Here is an 18,527-nt window from a genome sequence, read left to right on the forward strand (position 1 = left end):
AATGATACTGTGATTGTGCATTTCATTTTGCAAAGATTTAAACTTGTTTTATTTCTTTATTTTGTTTAAGCATTGGACATCCTCTGCGTATACATGAGTATCGACCTGGATGTTAGTGCCTAAACGTTCTGCTTTATTTTCTTTGGTGTTTCGTTTAAGCTTTGGATCACCTCTGCGTATACGTGAGTATCGACCTAGTGGTTAAAGCCTAAACAACTTCAGCTTGTTTTTATTTTTCTTATTTTGTTTAAACATTGGACTTTCTCTGCGTATACAGAAGTATCGACCTGATTGTTAATGTTTAAACATACTGCGTTGTTTTCGCACAAATCACAGTTGATCAAAGTTTAAAGGCATTACTTGAGTCAGTGTATTGCATGATGAGGGGATATGCTGAGATCGTGGGGTCCATAAGAATTTAGTGCAAAATTAATATACCTTAACGTATCGGTAAGCTTTTCGAAAGTTTTTAATTTGAGTTTAAGTGGATAACTATATCGTCAATCAACGTGAATCGTTTAGAACTTAAAACGATTAAAAGCTTAACGGTGCTTGTGATGTGTCTAAAAACTGATATGATTCTCTTTCGCAAACTCACAAAAATAATGTTTGTACATATTTCATTTCTGCATTTAATTTCTGTTATTGCATTTATGTTTCATATTTTGAAAAATCCAAAAAGATTTTCGACAACTGATGTTGGAAAACTGATATTCAAAATCTCAAAGGCTAAACATGATGAACAGATGGTTTGGTTAATTGGTTTGAAATGTTTAAGATGATTCATTAAGTTGAATCAGAATTTGGAATGTTTCAAATTTTTTGATCAATTTTAAATGAAAATGATTCTCAAAGGTTTAGTTGATTCATTAAGATGAATCACAACATTGTTTGTTTGTAATAGAGTGTTTGAGATATGTAGGTATCTGATACTGTTGCTACGGAAATCCAGGAGATGCATCAGAACCTGAGAAGAGCTTAAACTGTAAAAAACCAGGATTTGATTTCAAAGGTGATAACAAATTCCAGACAGCGATCCCAGCTCGATGATAGGGGGAGTCTGACAAAAGTTAGAACTAGAGAAATATCCGGGTACATGATTCCAGGAAGAGTTCCTGAAGAAGACCGATCAAGATTGAAGAATTGTCATGTTGAAGACTCTCACTGAAGATTCCGTCAACATTCAAGGGGGAGTCTGTTAGTGCAGTTGTCTGTCGACTACATCTTCTTTCGAGTCTTAGTTTAGGGCTGATTGTACAGTGCACGGAAATCAAGGAAGTGTAAAAAAGTGCTGATTACGCCCCAAATGACACTTTGTCATTTGGAGCGAAATCACCAATATCTTGATTTCCCTCATATGTATATTAGATCTGATTTCGCTCTTAAGCATATCATCTGATTTCGCTTATGTGGTCCCTGTGTATGTAGGAGCGAAATCACAACAGTATATATAGGTATCTTGAGCGAAATCAGTAGAGTTAGTCCAGTTAAGTTCATGTGTGTGACGGCGAAGCCCTGCCAAAACGTCTCCAGTGCTTGTACATTGTCATTAGATCAATAAAAGAGACAATTAATAGTGAAATCAAGCTAAACAAAGACTGAATCAATGAATTCCGCCTCTGATTCAGTTTGAGCACTTTTCTGATCGACTCGTTAGGTCATCTCACGATCCTACAAGTTTGTTTTAATCAAAATAGTTTTTCCGGAAAATAAGTTCGTTTATCAACCACTTGTAGGTTATGGAGTCATTTCATCACATTGTTTACCAATCTTTTAAATGAAAGTTAAATCAAGTTCAATTTAATGACCTTGATTAACCACTTGTTGAATCAATGATTGGACCATTTGAAGGATCAAAAACCAAAAATTTCAAACCTGTTTTTAAACCAATTACCCTCTTGTCGGTTGAATTCTCAAGGTGCCGATACTTACTCCACACTTACCATCCTGGGAGTTCCGGCAATTCACACATCTCAAAACAAATTTTAACAAACATTTTCAAGAATGATGCCGATTCATGCTCCACGATTACCAACTTGGGAGCTCCGGCAAGTCAGGTTTCTATTCTTTGAAAAATATATCCACCCAAGCCTGACCAGCCTTGGGTGTAACAATCTCTTCTTCATCATTTCTTTTAACAGTCTTGTGAACATTCATTTTGGAAGCATAAAATTCTTTGACTCCTTTGGTCTTACCATTGACCATTTTTCCAAAAATATTTTTCACATTACCGTTGAAAGCTTTTTCAACATCAAACTTATTCTTTTCAGAATAAAATTGATTTGACATTTCAACCCAACTTTAGATTTCCAATTTTTAGCATTTAGTGGTGGAAAATTCACATCATCCATTGTTAAAACTGATTTTTCATTTTTCACAACGACCTGCGGTTCCTCTGTCTTTGTGGAGACAGATTCATCACCAGACCTGTTTCCTGAACCCTTAACAACCCATTTTTGATTTTTCAAATTATCTGTTCTTTTTACTACATACTTTGAACATTCTCCCATTTCAAAGGTTGAATTTTCAAAGCCTGTAAACTTTTTGGTTGTAAGTTCAGTTTTCTCAACAATTTTCTCTTTCAGTTTACCAGAAACTTCCTGTTTTGGTTTGAATGTTTTAGGACAGTTTCTAGCAATATGACCAGCAGTTTTGCACTGAAAACAGGTTCTCATTTCAATTTTCTTCTGAACAACATTCTTCTTCAGCTCTTCTTGCTTTTTTTGCAAGGAATTCTTGATTCGTCTGCTTTCTGAATGCTTGCTCTTTCTCAGCCTCTGTCGTTTTCCCTGAAACAAACATAGTTTTTGGTTTATAAACTTTTTCATTTTTATAATTTTTTGGTTGATTAAATCCAAGACCTTTCTTTTTGAAATTACAATTATGGTTTGGTTTCTTTCGAAAATTATAACCACAATTGTAACCCATTTTCTTGTTAAATCTTTTATGGTCTCTTGAAGTGTATTGTTTAGGTTTTCCGAAAAGATTTAAATCTTTTATTTCAGAAATATTAATTTCTGTGATTTTGAAAACCTTGTTAATTATTTCAAATCTAACACTTCTTATTGGAAAAATCTCATCAGAATATAATTTGTCAGAATCTTTCAAAGTATATGCTACTTTGAATGGTTCATCATTCAAATTAGATTTTGATAGTAAAAACTCTTTATCATAAACCCGTTTGTCCTTTTTATTGTCGGCTTTGACGTATCAGACTCAGACTTTGACTCTGGTTTGGACTCCGGTTTTGACTCCTCTATGTCATCTTTATCCAACACCTGATCGACCACACTTTTTATCAACTTTGACTCATGATCAGTGTCGGATGACGTGTACGTGACATCAATATTTTATAGCAAGTTATCTGATGGCCCAGACTCCCATTGTAAGTTATTTGGCTTTTTGACTCTTTCGGAATTTAGATTTCGAGGCGAATATCCATTTTCAACCGGGGGCGGACATCTATTGTAGACCACACTTGGTTTCTTACCATAATTTTTCACTTCATCTTCGTCTCTTATCACGGATTTCTTTTCTTCTGAAGTCTTTACTTCTTCAAAAGTCTTCAAACTCTCCACAATCGGATAGATCATGTCAACAACAAAAGTAGAACATGAGTAACTATTCAATAAACTTTTAACTCTCTCAGTTTTTATTTTTTGTGTTGCCAATTTCAGCTCCAGATCAGCACATTTCTTTATGTGAAAGTTGACGTCATCAAGGTGTCTTATGTAAGCTCCTTTGAGTGTATTCATAGCAACAGCTTGTTCACAATTCGATTCTGTGTATTTGTTGATCTCTCTGTTCATTGTATCATATGATTCTTTCAATCTGCTAATGTTGTGCAACAGTTCATTGTTTTGCTTGATCAAAGAATCACAGCTCAGACACATTTCAGGAACTTTGATTGCTTCAGTATCAACTTTGATCTCAAACTTTGGAACATCTTTGACTGTTCTGTTTGATTGGAAAAACTCATTTCTTCTCTTTCTCTCGGCTTCTTCTTCAGCTTTTAGCCTTTCTTCTTCTTCCTCTTCTTCAATCTGTCTCCGCTTTTCTTCTGCAGCTTCCCTAACTTTTCTGCATTTTTCAGCCCACTTCAGATCGTAAGCATTAGCAATAAAAGCTTTAACATTTGATGTTTCTTTTGACATTTCTTTGGCCATGAACTCTTGGTCTGGGCAGAAATTGTCCCAACTGAAACCTTCAGCCAACTTTTCATCTTCTTGATCTGCTAAACATACTTTGTTGTTTGTTGGAATGTAATTATCCCAACTGAAACCTCCATCCTTTCCCAAACAAGCTCTCTTTGAATCTTTAATCTCCATTCTACCATGAGCAGTTTGTGCCTGATGCAGTGCTTGTTGTTGTTGTTGATACGGCTGTTGTGTGACTTGATGATAAATCGCCTTTTTATGGTAGTCGTTGTTTCCGAAAGGGTTTTGAGTTCCACTCGCTTCATGATTTGTGCACTCCCTCTTGAAATGCCCCTTTTCCCTGCAACGAAAACACGTAACTTTAGACTTATCAAAACCTAAAGTTGACACATGAGCCTCATGAAAATCATCTCTGCCTGTAATTTGTTTGAATTTTTCAGCCCGTCTCAACACACTAGCCATGCACCATTTAATGTCCATCAATTCTATCTCCTCAGCATCGATTTGATCGTAATCCTCTTTTGTGAGCATTGGATTACCGATCCTACCTGTAACTAAGCCTCCGTAGGATTCAAGCACAGTCACTAACAAAGACATGTGGCTTTTAGCAACTTCCTCAGTATAGTTCTGATCATTTTCCAGTTTGAAGGCAATGTTGCATTGAAGAACTTTGCCACTCTTTGTTGTAGTGAACAGTGGATCATATGTCGGAAATGAAGAGAATCCCGTTGAGCTGCTTGATCCCTGAGATGGTTTTTCAGAAGAATCTTTTGCATTGTAAGCGGTTTCAACCTTTGGAGAAAAATTTGTCTTTTCACTAACACCACTCTTGAAATACAGACTGATGTCTTGTTCTCCATCTTAATTCTTCATCCTAGCAATCTTTCGCTGCTCCATCTCTTGAGCTTCTAGATGCTTGATGAAGTCTCCCAGTGTTAGCTTTTTATATTCTTTTCTGTTACTTTTCAGTATGATCAGAAAAGTTCCCCAGATTTCATGTGGTAGCGCATCTGCAAGTTTTTCAATCAATTCATCAGTATCCTTTTTAATACCAAGTTTTGACATATTTCTCACCAAGTTACAATATCTTTCAATAATTTGCTTGGTGTTCTCAGATTTCAAACCAAGGAATAAATCAAATTCTTTCTTCATGAGTGACTTTTTGTTTTTAAGCATATCATCGCTTCCTACAAATTTTGCTTCCAATTCGGTCCAGATCGAATAAGCAGTTCCATCATGTTGAAGCAAGATCAAAATGTCCTCTTTGATTGCTTGCTGAGGCAGACTCACCATCAGTTTTTCATCTCTATATTTCTTTTTCTCTTCAGTACTCATTTCTCTAATTGTTTGCTGAATACCATTAGTTGTGGGTCTACCATATGGTTCTTCAGTGTGTTCCCACGCATCCAAGTGATAAGCTTAAACCCAATTACCAAACCGTTCGGACCAAGCATTGTAATCATCAATATCCATGAGTTTAGGTGGTTTCTGAGATGTCCCGGTTTCATTTTCAAGCAAAGCATTCTGAGTGATTGTAATCGGACTAGCAAAGGCATTGTAAAATTCGTTGTCCATGTTCAATTTTTCAAAAGTTCACAAATTCCAAGTTTCAGGCGAAATCAGGTTTGGAGCGGAATTAACCAAATTCTGTTCGAGCGAAATCCCAAAGTTCCACTGGAGCGAAATTAGATGTAATGTTCAACTGGAGCGAAATCACACTTAACTTTGGAGCGAAATCTGATTTGGAGCGAAATCAGATTTTTAGAGCGGAATCAAGCTTTTGGAGCGAAATCAGGTGCTGATTTCGAGCGAAATCATGCTGACGTCACTTATCCGAGATACATTTCGAGCGAAATTAAGTAAAACTCAGATTTTAGACTGATTTTAGCTTTGAAAACTTCAAGGGTTTATCAAAACATGATTACGCATGATGTGTGTGAAATTGAGTTGGTTTTACCGTGAAAATTTTTCAAATTTTAAGAATAAGATGTAGAAAATTAGAAATCACAGCTGAAATAGCAAGAACTCTTCCTCCTGAGCTCTGATACCACTTGTAGGATCGTTTTCAGCACTGAATGAGTCGATCAGAAGAATTCCTGTCCAAAACAAGAGGCGGAAACTAATGTTTTGGTGCAATCTCAGCCGTATTCACTTTAACTGTTGTTTTATTGATCACTGATGCAATTACAAGCTCTGACAACACTTCGGCAGCACTTCGTGGCTAACCGGAAGACAATGACCTAGAACTGCTACTGATTTCGCTCCTGACAACACTATATATAGGCTTTCTGATTTCGCTCCTACATACAAGAACATTACGAGCGAAATCACCTAATAATGATTACGAGCGAAATCAGGATGTAACCTTTTGGGCGAAATCAACTATTAAGCACATATGAGCGAAATCAGGATCTAGAACTATTTCTGGCGGAATCAGAATGATGAGGTTTCGCTCCAAATGACAAGATGTCATTTGGAGCGGAATCACTTCCTAAGACATGTTTCTTGGATTCCGTACCCTGTTCTATCCTATTCTACGCAAGACTCGATACAAGACGTAGGCGACAGACGGATGCACCAACAGAAAGATTTTTTGTTCTTATTATAAGTTCATGATTTGATCCGCATATGCTTGGCAAAGATAATAATCAAAAGCGGAAAGTGTTCAATTGGAACATGAAAACATGACTAAATTAGTCCTAGTTTCTCTTCGGGACGGGGTGGAAGAAGGGAGGGGATTCTCGAAATTGGAAAAGGATTAAAGAACCCCGAAATAATTGAACGAGGAGCCGTATGTGGTGAAAATCTCATGTACATAATTGAAAAGGTTCTGTAGAGTGGTAGTAAGGGTGACTTATCTGTCAAATAATTGAAAAGGTACTGGAGAGTGGCAGTAAAGGTGACTATCTGTCAACTTTTCCACTATCACCCCCAAAAAACCATACCCTGCCTTAGGTAAAGTTTCCAGAGTACGATTAACCTCTGGATTTAAAATCACTCCTTATATACACGGTATTGGCCATAATAATCCCAACTATTCGTCGTTGGCCGCCAACAGTCTCAACTTCAAAAGTAACCACAGGCAGTCCCAAGTATTAACATACTGGCCTCCAATGGACCCTGACTAACAAAACCCTAACGCCGTTAGTCTCCGGTCGCCGGAAAAACGTTTTTGGCCGGAAAACTCATTTTTGCCCGGAAAACTCAACATTTTCATCCCATACCTCTTTGTAACCTTATTACGGAACTTTAGGAACCTTTTTCTAGTAAACGTCCCAATTATTGAAGTCTCCTGAAAACTCCTTTTTCGCGGGAAAACTTCTTTTTGGCCTGACCACTCAACTTTGTGGGCGGAAAACTTAACATCTTCGGCCCAAACCTTTTGTAACCTTAGATCGACCTCTAGAAACTTTTTTCTGGCTAAAAACGGTTTTTCAGCGACCGGAGACTAACATCATGAGGGTTCTGTTAGTCAGGGTACATTGGTGGTCAATATGTTAGTAGTTGGGTCTGCCAGTGGTTATTTTTGAAGTTGGAACTGTTGGCGGCCAACGACGAATAGTTGGGATTATTAAAATCCAATATTCGTAACTTAAAACATTTAAATAGTTAATTAAAGAAATAATACTGATAAAACAAATATATCAAAACGGAATTTCAATCATATCCTAATAAATATAAAATATTAGTTGGGTCTTGATACATGTAGTATTGATGCTTGAAAAAAAGCGTAAAAAAAGTTATTGGATTTTAATAATCGTAAGTTTCACATGTTGACTGATAATAATTCTAATAGTAAATTACGTTTTTGGTCCCTGTGGTTATGTCAGTTTTACTATATTAGCCCAAAATAAGAATTTTTAACGTATCTGCCCCCATGGTCCCTATATCTAACCATTTTGGCCCCTAATTCTAACCAAACCCCAACTCTAGTTAACTTCTTGGTCACATGGGTTGCACATGATGGGTAAAATTGTAATTTCCCCTCTCCCTTTTATGACTTTATAAATAAAACCCAAATCTTGAATAAATCATCATCATCTGCATCTCTTTCTTGAACAAATCATCATCATCTGCATCTCTTTTATTACTTTACAAAAACCCAGATCTGATTTCATAATTTGCACCGCCTGGTGAAGAACCAGCGACCGGAACTCAGACCGATGGCGATGGTGTTGTTTAAGGGTTGGGTAGTGGTGCCTATGGCCGAAACTCGAACCACCACTCATCCCCCTCCATTGCAGTCGAACCACCACTCATCCCCCTCCATTGCAGAACTCGATTAGTCATCCCCCCTCCATTGTAGCAGATCTGAATGTGTTATATCAAAGATTTGGGATGTGATGTCTAGGTTTTGGTGGAGATTTGGGCGGAGATCTAGATCTAGTGATGGAAGGATTTTTTGTTCTTGGAGTGTTAGTTATAATTGTAAGTTGTTTAATTTCTTCGATTGTTGCTGAGTTGATGATTTGTATTGCTTTTTAATGGCGTTTCTTGATCAGTCTAGTGATTGTGGTCCAGATTAGATGTTTAGTTATTTTAATTGTTTCTGAATCGATAGCTATTAATTGCATTTTGATGATATTTCTTGATCGGACTATTGATAATGTTCCAGATTAGTTGGTTGATTACTTCAATTGATGACTTTGAATAGCTTTTGATTGCATTTCTTGAATTCTTGATGAGGCTAGTGATTATCGTCCAGATTTGTCGTTTAAATACTTCAAAAGTTGCTAAATCGGTAGCTTTCAATTTCAGTTCTGGGTTTGAAGATCTGAAAGTAGGTTTGAAGATGAAAGTGGGTTTGAAGATGAAAGTGGGTTTGAAGATCTGGGTTTGAAGTTCTGGGTTTGAAAGTGGTTTGAAGATCTAATGTAAATGATAATTATTGTTTCTTTTATTTTTTATAAAGTCAATAAAATAAAGGGGATGGGAAATTACAATTTTACCCATCATGTGCAACCCATGTGACCAAGAAATTAACCAGAGTTGGGGTTTGGTTAGAATTAGGGGCCAAAATGGTTAGATATAGGGACCATGGGGGGCAGATACGTTAAAAATTCTTATTTTGGGCTAATATAGTAAAACAGACATAACCACAGGGGCTAAAAACATAATTTGCTCTAATTCTAATGTTTAAATTTACCCTCCAACGATCCCAACTTGTAAAAGTTTGACCTCCATTCATTCGTTTCAAACATATAAAAATTTGGTCTACTCAATATATTCAAGTGCACATCTAAACTCGTTAATTGATTTAAGTGCACCTATGTTAGAAAAAGACCAATTAGGACTAAATTCTTACAAGAGGATTGTCGGAGAGAATTTTTAAAGTTGAAATTATTATCAGGCAACAGGTGAAACTTAGAATTATTAAAATCAAATAACCAAAAAAAAAAAAAATCCTAACTCAAAATATCATTTTGTAATTCATCTTTATTATTAATTATTTAGTAATTTATTTCTTTAACGGAATATAAACTTGCCATTAGATTAAAAAACATTACTCTGATTACCGTTCCTGACCAAAATAGAAACCTAAAATGCCCAGAACCAAGTTACACATTTTTTTCTAAGAGAATGAATTCTCTAATCCTTTGTTAAAGATATCAATAAAAGCATCCATTTGTTTAGCCGGAAGCGACAACCCGATTTCAAGATCTTCAGACGAGTCTCTGCTTGCGTTAACTGATATCGAACCATTACAATCAATTGATATAGTCTCGTACTTTGTAGGCTTCCCCCACCCAAAATCGACATCGTAAATCTTCACCTTTGGAGTTCCCGCAACCCCAATCTTGGCCGGAATCTTTGCCGGCAATTTAAACATCATTTCAAACCACAATTCGGCTTCTTTTAACACTCCATCGCTATTCTTCACTGTTTTGCTTATAGCGTTTCCTAGTGATTCAACAGCGATAAGAAATCCTTTATTCCCCGCCAACAATGTGCTCTTTGAAATCGCGACACATGGGCCGACACAGTTCCCGAAATAGGTTGGAGGAAGTGGCGGATCCATCCGACTCCTGAAATTTGCAAGGCAAACAAACCTTTCCAACTCATCTTGACTGTCCAATTTTTCAATTTCTACACGTGATTTTGCAATGCAACTCCATACGTAAGCACATGCTATAGAAAACGACGATACGTAACCCAATGCGGGTAGTTCTGTAGCTATCTATTTCTTGATCAAATTAATCTTTTCTTTGATCAAGATAAAAGTGGCCCGGACTTTGGAGCTCGGGCCAACCAGCTCAGGAGGTTGATACTCTAAATTAAGAGTTTCAACCCCGGGCTGGTTCACAAACATTTTGTCTAAAGACTCAGGGTATTGTACAAGTCTATCAAAAACCGGCAAAGACTGGCCAGCTAAGAGCAACCCGTCTGTACCATGTCTAGCAATCGAAGTCCACGCCTTCAAGAAGTCATACTTGGTGCTGGCATCACAAAGCACATGGTGATTCGTAATCCCGATTGAGACACCGGAATTCTCGAAAAGGGTCACCTGCACGGCGAAAAGAGGGATGGAAAGAAATTCAGATCCTTTCACAGCGCAGCCGAGTGACGGTACAAGCTGATAAAACTTGTGACACGCTCGAGGATGGTATCCAGTAAGATCTTTGAAGTCAAGATCGCATTCTGCTAGTGTAAACCTGACCGAATCACCTTCAACATAACGGATTTCGGGTTTTCTTGAATGATGATTGGAAGGAAACGCAATTAAGTTGCTTGTAAATGGGAAGAAGTGTTGAAGAGTGATGGATAATGATTGTTTAAGATTGGGGACGATTGTTTGCATGAAATGAGGTTTAGAGTGAGGGAACTCATAGAAGAAGAGCTGGTTGATCGGAAAGTGGAGCAGAAACATATTATCGAAGAAGGTGAGCGGGAGTGACCTGTTGCCGACGGTGGCCGGAGGTGGAGATATCCGGCAGCTTTCAACGACAGTCAACATATTGTGGCGGCTAAATTTTTGGTCTTCTTTTCAATGATTGGGTTTTGATATATAACTAGACTTTAACCGTATAACGTGTTGACCAATCATTCATGTGATTCATGAACTGTATTAAGTTTTGTTTCCTCACAAAAAAAAAAAAAAAACACAAATAAATAAAAGAAATATCAAACGTGTCTTTCATTTATGAGATGTATTATGCCGTATAACGTGTTGACGCATCACTCATGTGATTTGTTGACGCATCATTCATGTGTTTCATGAACTGTAGTAAGTGTTATTTTCCAAAAAAAAAAAAAAAAAAAAATTCTAATATTAACACATGGCAAAAACTTATTTACAGATGATGTATACGGGCCGTATACCGTTATACGTCCCGTATAGAATTTAAAAGAACTAACAAAGTCTGTGCCAGCAGACTTTGTCAGTTTTTTTAATTCCATACGGGCCGTATAACGGTATACGGCCCGTATACACCATGTGTAAATAATTTGGCTGGTCGTATCATTGTATACAACGATGTATACGGGACGTATACTGTTATACGGCCCGTATGGAACGAAAATTAGATTTTTCTCAAAGTATTTAAGGGATTTTACAGTCGTGAGGTGGTCAAACCTTTGTAAAAGTAGAAAAAAATAAAACATTAACAAGTAACAAAGATTGAAGAACAAAAATTATAGTCGTGTGACTATAATAAAAAAGGAAGGGTGAGGCATTTGATAAGAGTTGTAAGGAGAAGCGTTGAAATCAATGGTCCCGTCATTACAACCACTTGTTTTCAACGGGGGTGTAATACAATGATTTCTCTCAATTGAATAGACAGACACTTACTTCATAGGACTCTTGAATCGTCTCGAAAGTACTGAACAACCGAAATAACAGCTTCGGTTTCATCAGCCTGTACCGAAAAAACCAAATTCGCAACAATGAATCTGAGTCCAATGTTTCGAATCATCATAGAAGACGTGTCGGGTTCTTCTGCTAGTGGTCGGGCTTCCAATGCTCACATAGGGTGATAAACAACGCTGATATGAACACAAACCAACTGCTTTGTCTTGAGTCGTCGGGAAAACTTTTCCTCAGGGGAGGGTGAGTAGTATGAGTCTGAGTCCATTGTGGTTCGTGAATGTTTCGAATCATCATAGAAGACGTGTCGGGTTCTGCTAGAAGACTATCAGGATTTTGTTGGTTTGTTTCCAGGTAGGGTTTAGAATGTTTGAAGTATTCTTGGTTCAATACCAACTCTTCTGAAAGACAAGAATACAACGTTCATGTATCACAAGGAATGACCGATCTAAGGCAGAGAACCTGATTCAGATACACAAATTCATCACCAGTTTCTACAGCACAAGCACATACACAGTTAGGGTTTAGAATGTTTGAACTATTCGGAAGAGAAAAAACCCCAGCGACGACATCGACGATTATTCTGAAGCTGACGAGAGCGACGATTGTCAGATCAGGAAGCTCAACTTGAATGGACGATATATATCTTCTATCATGCGACGAACCCAATTCTTGCTCAACTCTTTTGGGCCCGTATCGGAATCAGGCGTTGGAAGGATTGTAGTAGTAGGACATTAGCACCACTGTGAAAATAATGAACGTATTATTGGCCATTATTCGACCGAGTAATCAGTTGTATTTTTTTAGTTGCTTCTCTTGTTAAGTTTCTGAACCAACCGAAATCCACAAATTCCAACAGTTTCTTCGTAGATTCCGTCCGGTTTTCAGTACTTCCGAGATCTGAACCAACCGAAATCCACAATTTCCAACAAATTGCATCAGGAAGCTCAACTTGAACGGACGATATGTATCTTCTATCATGCGACGGACCCAATTGTTGCAAGAGAATGGCGAGTTATTTCAGTCTTACAAGACTGTTTGTCGGGTTTCCAATGCTCACACAGGGTGAAAAATAACCCTTGATGTTGAAACGGTTTTACCTCATGAAAAGGAAAGAAACAAATTTTTTTACAGAAGCGTTGGGATTCAAGGGTTTATGACTCAAAGTTAACATTCTGATTCAGATTCAGGAAGCAGATGATTTTGTACTTGGTTTATTCTCTTTAATCTATTAGAACGATCATTGTTTTGTCACGTACATGCGTTTAATTCCCAATATCCTTGTTTTGTCACGTACATTTCGTACGATCCTCGTTGGGTACATTCTTTAGTAGTGTTTGTTTGAGAAACTAACAAGGTAAACCTGAATTTTTAGATTTTTAGACACTTACTTGAACCGTTAGTAATGCTAGATGTCATTTTGGCTGAACCACAACCTATTACAGCACTGTATGAACCTGTGTTTTGAAAATAGGCTTTGTTCTTCGTTTATTGGATCGTTCTAATAGATTAAAGAGGTTTTTACCATTTTTTACCATATGTATACGGGTCGTATACGGTTTATACGGCCGTATACTCTCGGTAAAAAATGTTTTTACCGATCGTATACAATGTATACGATGATCGTATACGGGCAGTATATTGTTATACGGCTCGTATACTATGGGTAAAAAATGGTTTATTCTCTTTATTCTATTAGAACGATCCTTGTCTTCAGAACCTGATTCTGATTTAAACAATGGAATTTGTGGATCAACAGAAATAACTGAAAATAACTCGCCATTCTCTTGCACCTGTATACGTTGATTGTGGATTTAACTTGCAAGAATTGTGTCTGTCGCATGATAGAAGATACATATCGTCCGTTCAAGTTGACTTCCTGATCTGACAATTTGTTGGAAATTGTTGATTTCGGTTGGTTTAGATCTCGGAAGTACTAGCAGAAGAACCCGACATGTCTTCTGTGATGATTCGAAACATTCCGAATAACTAGCAGAAGAACCCGACACGTCTTCTGTGATGATTCGAAACATTCCGGATAACTAGCAGAAGAACCCGACACGTCTTCTGTGATGATTAGAACGATCCTTGTTTTGTCACATACATGGAAAAACAAGGACCATTCACCTCTTTCAACCTACCAAACACCAAAACCCGTACCGATGATTGCTTATCCATACTATTCTTCATAGCCATATTCCCACTCACAAGTTGTTGATAGATATCGTCCGTTCAAGTTGAGCTTCCTGATACATATCATTCGTAAGAAACTTTTCGTGCACTGAACCTTCAGTTGTGTACCCTTCAATCTTCTTGAGTATTTTTCCAACTTTATGCTTGCATCCACCACAGTGAATATTAACTTTGCGTGAAAGAGTTTGGAAACCGAACGGAATCGACGAAGAAACTGTTGGAATTTGTGGATTTCGGTTGGTTCAGAAACTTAACAAGAGAAGCAACTAAAAAAATACAATTGATTACTCGGTCGAATAATGGCCAATTGATTACTCGGTCGAATAATGGCCAATAATCCGTTCATAATCGTCGACGACGTCGCTCGGGTTTTTTCTCTTCCGGTTACCAGGCCTATCATCTCCGTCTACGTTTGGTTTCCTCAACGAAGAACCATCAGCCATTATCTGCCCTTTTTCCTTTGGTTTCTTGTTGATTTTGAGGGTGAGGGTTTCGAATTGATTCCTGTGCTCAAGTTTCAAGTACTGGAGTGAAATATTTGTTGGAATTTGTGGATCATCAGAAATAACTAAATACAACCGGTCAAATCACACACTATATAAAGTGTAAACTTATCGTGTGTTGTAGTTTGGAAAGATAACTGAATAGAGATCTGAATCAAGATTTACGTCTGATGTCCAAGTTTGATCACATTTGACTTTGTTCTTCGTTTTTTTATCGTTCTAATAGATTAAAGAGAGTAAACCATTTTTTACCATAAGAATACGGGTCGTATACTATTATACGGCCCGTATACACAATGTGAAAAAAATTTACCAGATCATTTTTTACCCTTTAAATACGGGCCGTATATACTATAATATGGTCGTATACAGCATGTGAAAAAATTTTAACCCATCGTATACAATATATATGATGATTGTATATGGCCCGTATACTATGGTTAAAAATTGGTAAAAAAATGGTTTATTCTCTTTAATCTATTAGAACGATGCTTGTAATCATCAACCTTTGGCAGCTTTCATTTGAAGATGAAGATGAAGATGAAGAAACGAGGGTTTATTCTCTTTAATCTATTAGAACGATCCTGATTCTGATTTAAACAATGGAATTTGTGGATCAACAGAAATAACTGAAATAACTCGCCATTCTCTTGCACCTGTATACGTTGATTGTGGATTTAACTTGCAAGAATTGGGTCCGTCGCATGATAGAAGATACATATCGTCCGTTCAAGTTAAGCTTCCTGATGCAATTTGACAAACCATCTGCTTCCTGAATCTGAATCTGAAAGTTAACTAGACCCCTCAACTTGTCATTCATAACAACTAAGTGTCTGGAGAAGAGTATGTTGATATAGGAGAGTTGATGCAATTTTCCAAGCATTTTATCGTGTGTTGTAATTTTAACGAAGCAATGAAGATTGAATATGCAAACCGCATCCGTCTTCTGTTATGATTCGAAACATTCTGAATAACTAGTAGAACCCGACACGTCTTCTATGATGATTCGAAACATTCCAAATAACTAGCAGAAGAACCCGACCCTTCTTCTGCTAGTTACTCTTTTCTTCGATTTCAACGAGGCAACTTTCCTTATCACCCGAACCGGTGATTTCTTATCCATACTATTCTTCATAGCCATATTCCCACTCACAAGTTGTTGATCTTTGCGTGGTTACTCCCGAACAAACCATGCCCACCTTGACCAGAATAGATAAGCATATCACTCGATCCACTTACATTCGAATAACGCTGAGAATCCACAACGGTCTCTTTGCTTCGTCCACTAGAACTATTTGTGTATGCATTCTTTTGGTAGTTAACAAAGCTAATTAGAAAAAAAAAATTGTAAAATTAATCATATCGATTTCTATAACAGGATGGATGTGACACACACAGATAGATAAGTTGTCACAGTTGTCAAGACTTTTTGTCGGGTTTCCAATGCACACACAGGGTGATAAATGTGACAACTCAAGTTTCAAGGTCTTTCCTCGACACGTTATTTGTTTCACAACTGTATTTGCATAACTTGTTTGCTTTGTAATTGTACATGCTTGATTATGCTTGAGTTATGGTGTTTCTGTTTGATTAACGAATGTTAGAAATTTATTAACTGTTTGAACTCATAAACCCACAATCAACGAAACCTTGTGAGCCACAGACATACACATCACGATGAAACATACGGAGTTTCGCCATCACTCTCACTCGACAAAACCTTGGAGTTTCGTCATTCACCTTCCGACGAAACTAGGGAGTTTCGCCATAATGGGTTTCGGGCCAAGTTAAAGCCCAATCGAATTGACAGTTACGTTATATAATACACACACCACAATTCATAAAACCCTAGACTCTCTTTCTCTCAAAACAAACCGACGACAGCCCCTTCCATCTGAAGTTAGATCTTCCTTGTTCGATCATTCCTATTTTGCGTTCCGTGACTCGGTTAGTAATCCCACACCTAGTTGGTTTAAATTCTGAATATATGGTTATGATGTTTGAGCATGTTCTTGAATATATGATGGATGATCGATTGGTTGCATGACATTGTGCGAATTGTGATATTGATTTAGGATTCCGATAAACTATGTGTGCTTGAACAAGATTATATTATAAACATGTATCTTGTTAATCAAACCCTAGAAAATAAGGATAGCACACGGGATATAAATACGAATCTTAAGTGGTGTGGATATTTTGATCGAATAAAGACTTGTATTAATGGATTCCATGATCAAACTGTTGTAGAAATCATTATACATGTTTGGATGTAAACTTGTGAGATAGCATGAAATAGTAAATTGATTGGATGATTTATGTCTACTTGAATGACTGCTATTGTTGGTGATTATTAGATGAATTAGGATTCGTGAAAGTGAACTGATGCATTCTCAATTTTGATCCGATTGAATGACTGAAGGAAAACGTTAAACTGTTGTTTTCTATGTGATTGGGTAACTGTTGATGTGATGCAGCATATGGGGATTCGTCACTCTCAGCTTGACGAAACCTATTGAGTTTCTCCATGGGTGGTGCCGACGAAACATGGAGGGGTTTCGTCATTTCTGGGTCGACGAAACATAGGGGTGCCGCAGAGGACGGGCGTGAACTAATGGATCTGGGCACTAGTCAATGATGATAGACATTGATGTTAGGGCACCAACTTACTTCAGTCAGTGGTCGATATGGTAAACGAGTCTAGTGGTTCACATGGGGAAGCCCCCACTGGTTATGGATATGGTTTGGAAACAAGGAAGCGGGTTAACTTATGGTTAACAAACGAACTCATGATTTTTGAACAACTTTAAAACGAACACTCAACTGTGAACTCGCTCAACTTTGTTGTTGACTCGTTGTTACATGCCTTGCAGGTCGTTAGAGGTTTAGCTGGAGCTTGCACGAGCAGGAGGAGTCATTGTGGGGCATGGACCGTTGTGTGCCATGTTAAACTTTATGAACTTTAAACTATGTTTTGGTTATTTAAACTTTACTATGCTTCCGCTGATTACTTAAACTTGTTTGATATCTTTTAGACACCAATTATATTGTGGTTGGTTTTGTTTATTTAATTACATTGTTCAATATGATTGGTGACTTGATCCTGGTCAGTCACGCCTCCTGCGGTGATACTCCGCTTTTGGATTTTGGGGGTGTGACAGATTGGTATCAGAGCCATTGGTTATAGTGAACTCAGTTTTAAAATGGAAAAGCTTTTGATAAAACCAGACTATAACCTGAACAGTGCTCAACGATCCACAATGACGCTTCGCTCCACGTGCAAGACTCAACATATAGGTGATATGGTATATGCTTATATTGCTTGCATGTTAGTTCACATAGTGCATTGTTTATAGTATGCTTAGCTAGCGTAACAATTGTTGTTTGAACCATGTGTGCTTACTCTCTTCTGTCATCACACACTTATGCACTTTCACGACACCTCTCTCACTCGTGGTTTCTTTGATGTGAAGATCATGGGTGGACGATTGAACTTGACTCAAGCCCAGCTGACGGCTCTTATCAATGAACGAGTTACTAAGGCACTCACAGCAGCCCCTGCAGGAGGTATAACCTGCCACTTCGACCTATCTTAGGATGTTTAGATCCTACCCTCACGAACAACTCTTGTGCTTAACCTTGTCTTTTCTTTCTCGCGCAATATGTCAACATGCTCAGCCTCCTGCTTGTACATTCAAAACCTTCATGGATTGCCGACCCAGTACTTTTAACGGCACTGAGGGAGCTGTAGGTCTCCTTCACTGGTTCGAGAAGCTTGAATCTGTCTTTGAAATGTGTGAATACCCTGAAGCTCGTAGAGTGAAATTTGCTAATGGAACACTCGAAGGTGTTGTGTTAACTTGGTGGAAC

At 37.6% G+C, this 18,527-nt stretch overlaps 1 pseudogene; it reads right to left on the minus strand.

The window, feature by feature from the left end:
* Window positions 1-9,622: 9,622 nt before the first annotated feature.
* LOC110922892 lies at window positions 9,623-11,200 on the minus strand (annotated as a pseudogene).
* Window positions 11,201-18,527: the final 7,327 nt, after the last annotated feature.

Source organism: Helianthus annuus, chromosome 17 (assembly GCF_002127325.2).
Source record: "Helianthus annuus cultivar XRQ/B chromosome 17, HanXRQr2.0-SUNRISE, whole genome shotgun sequence".
Lineage (NCBI taxonomy): Eukaryota > Viridiplantae > Streptophyta > Magnoliopsida > Asterales > Asteraceae > Helianthus > Helianthus annuus.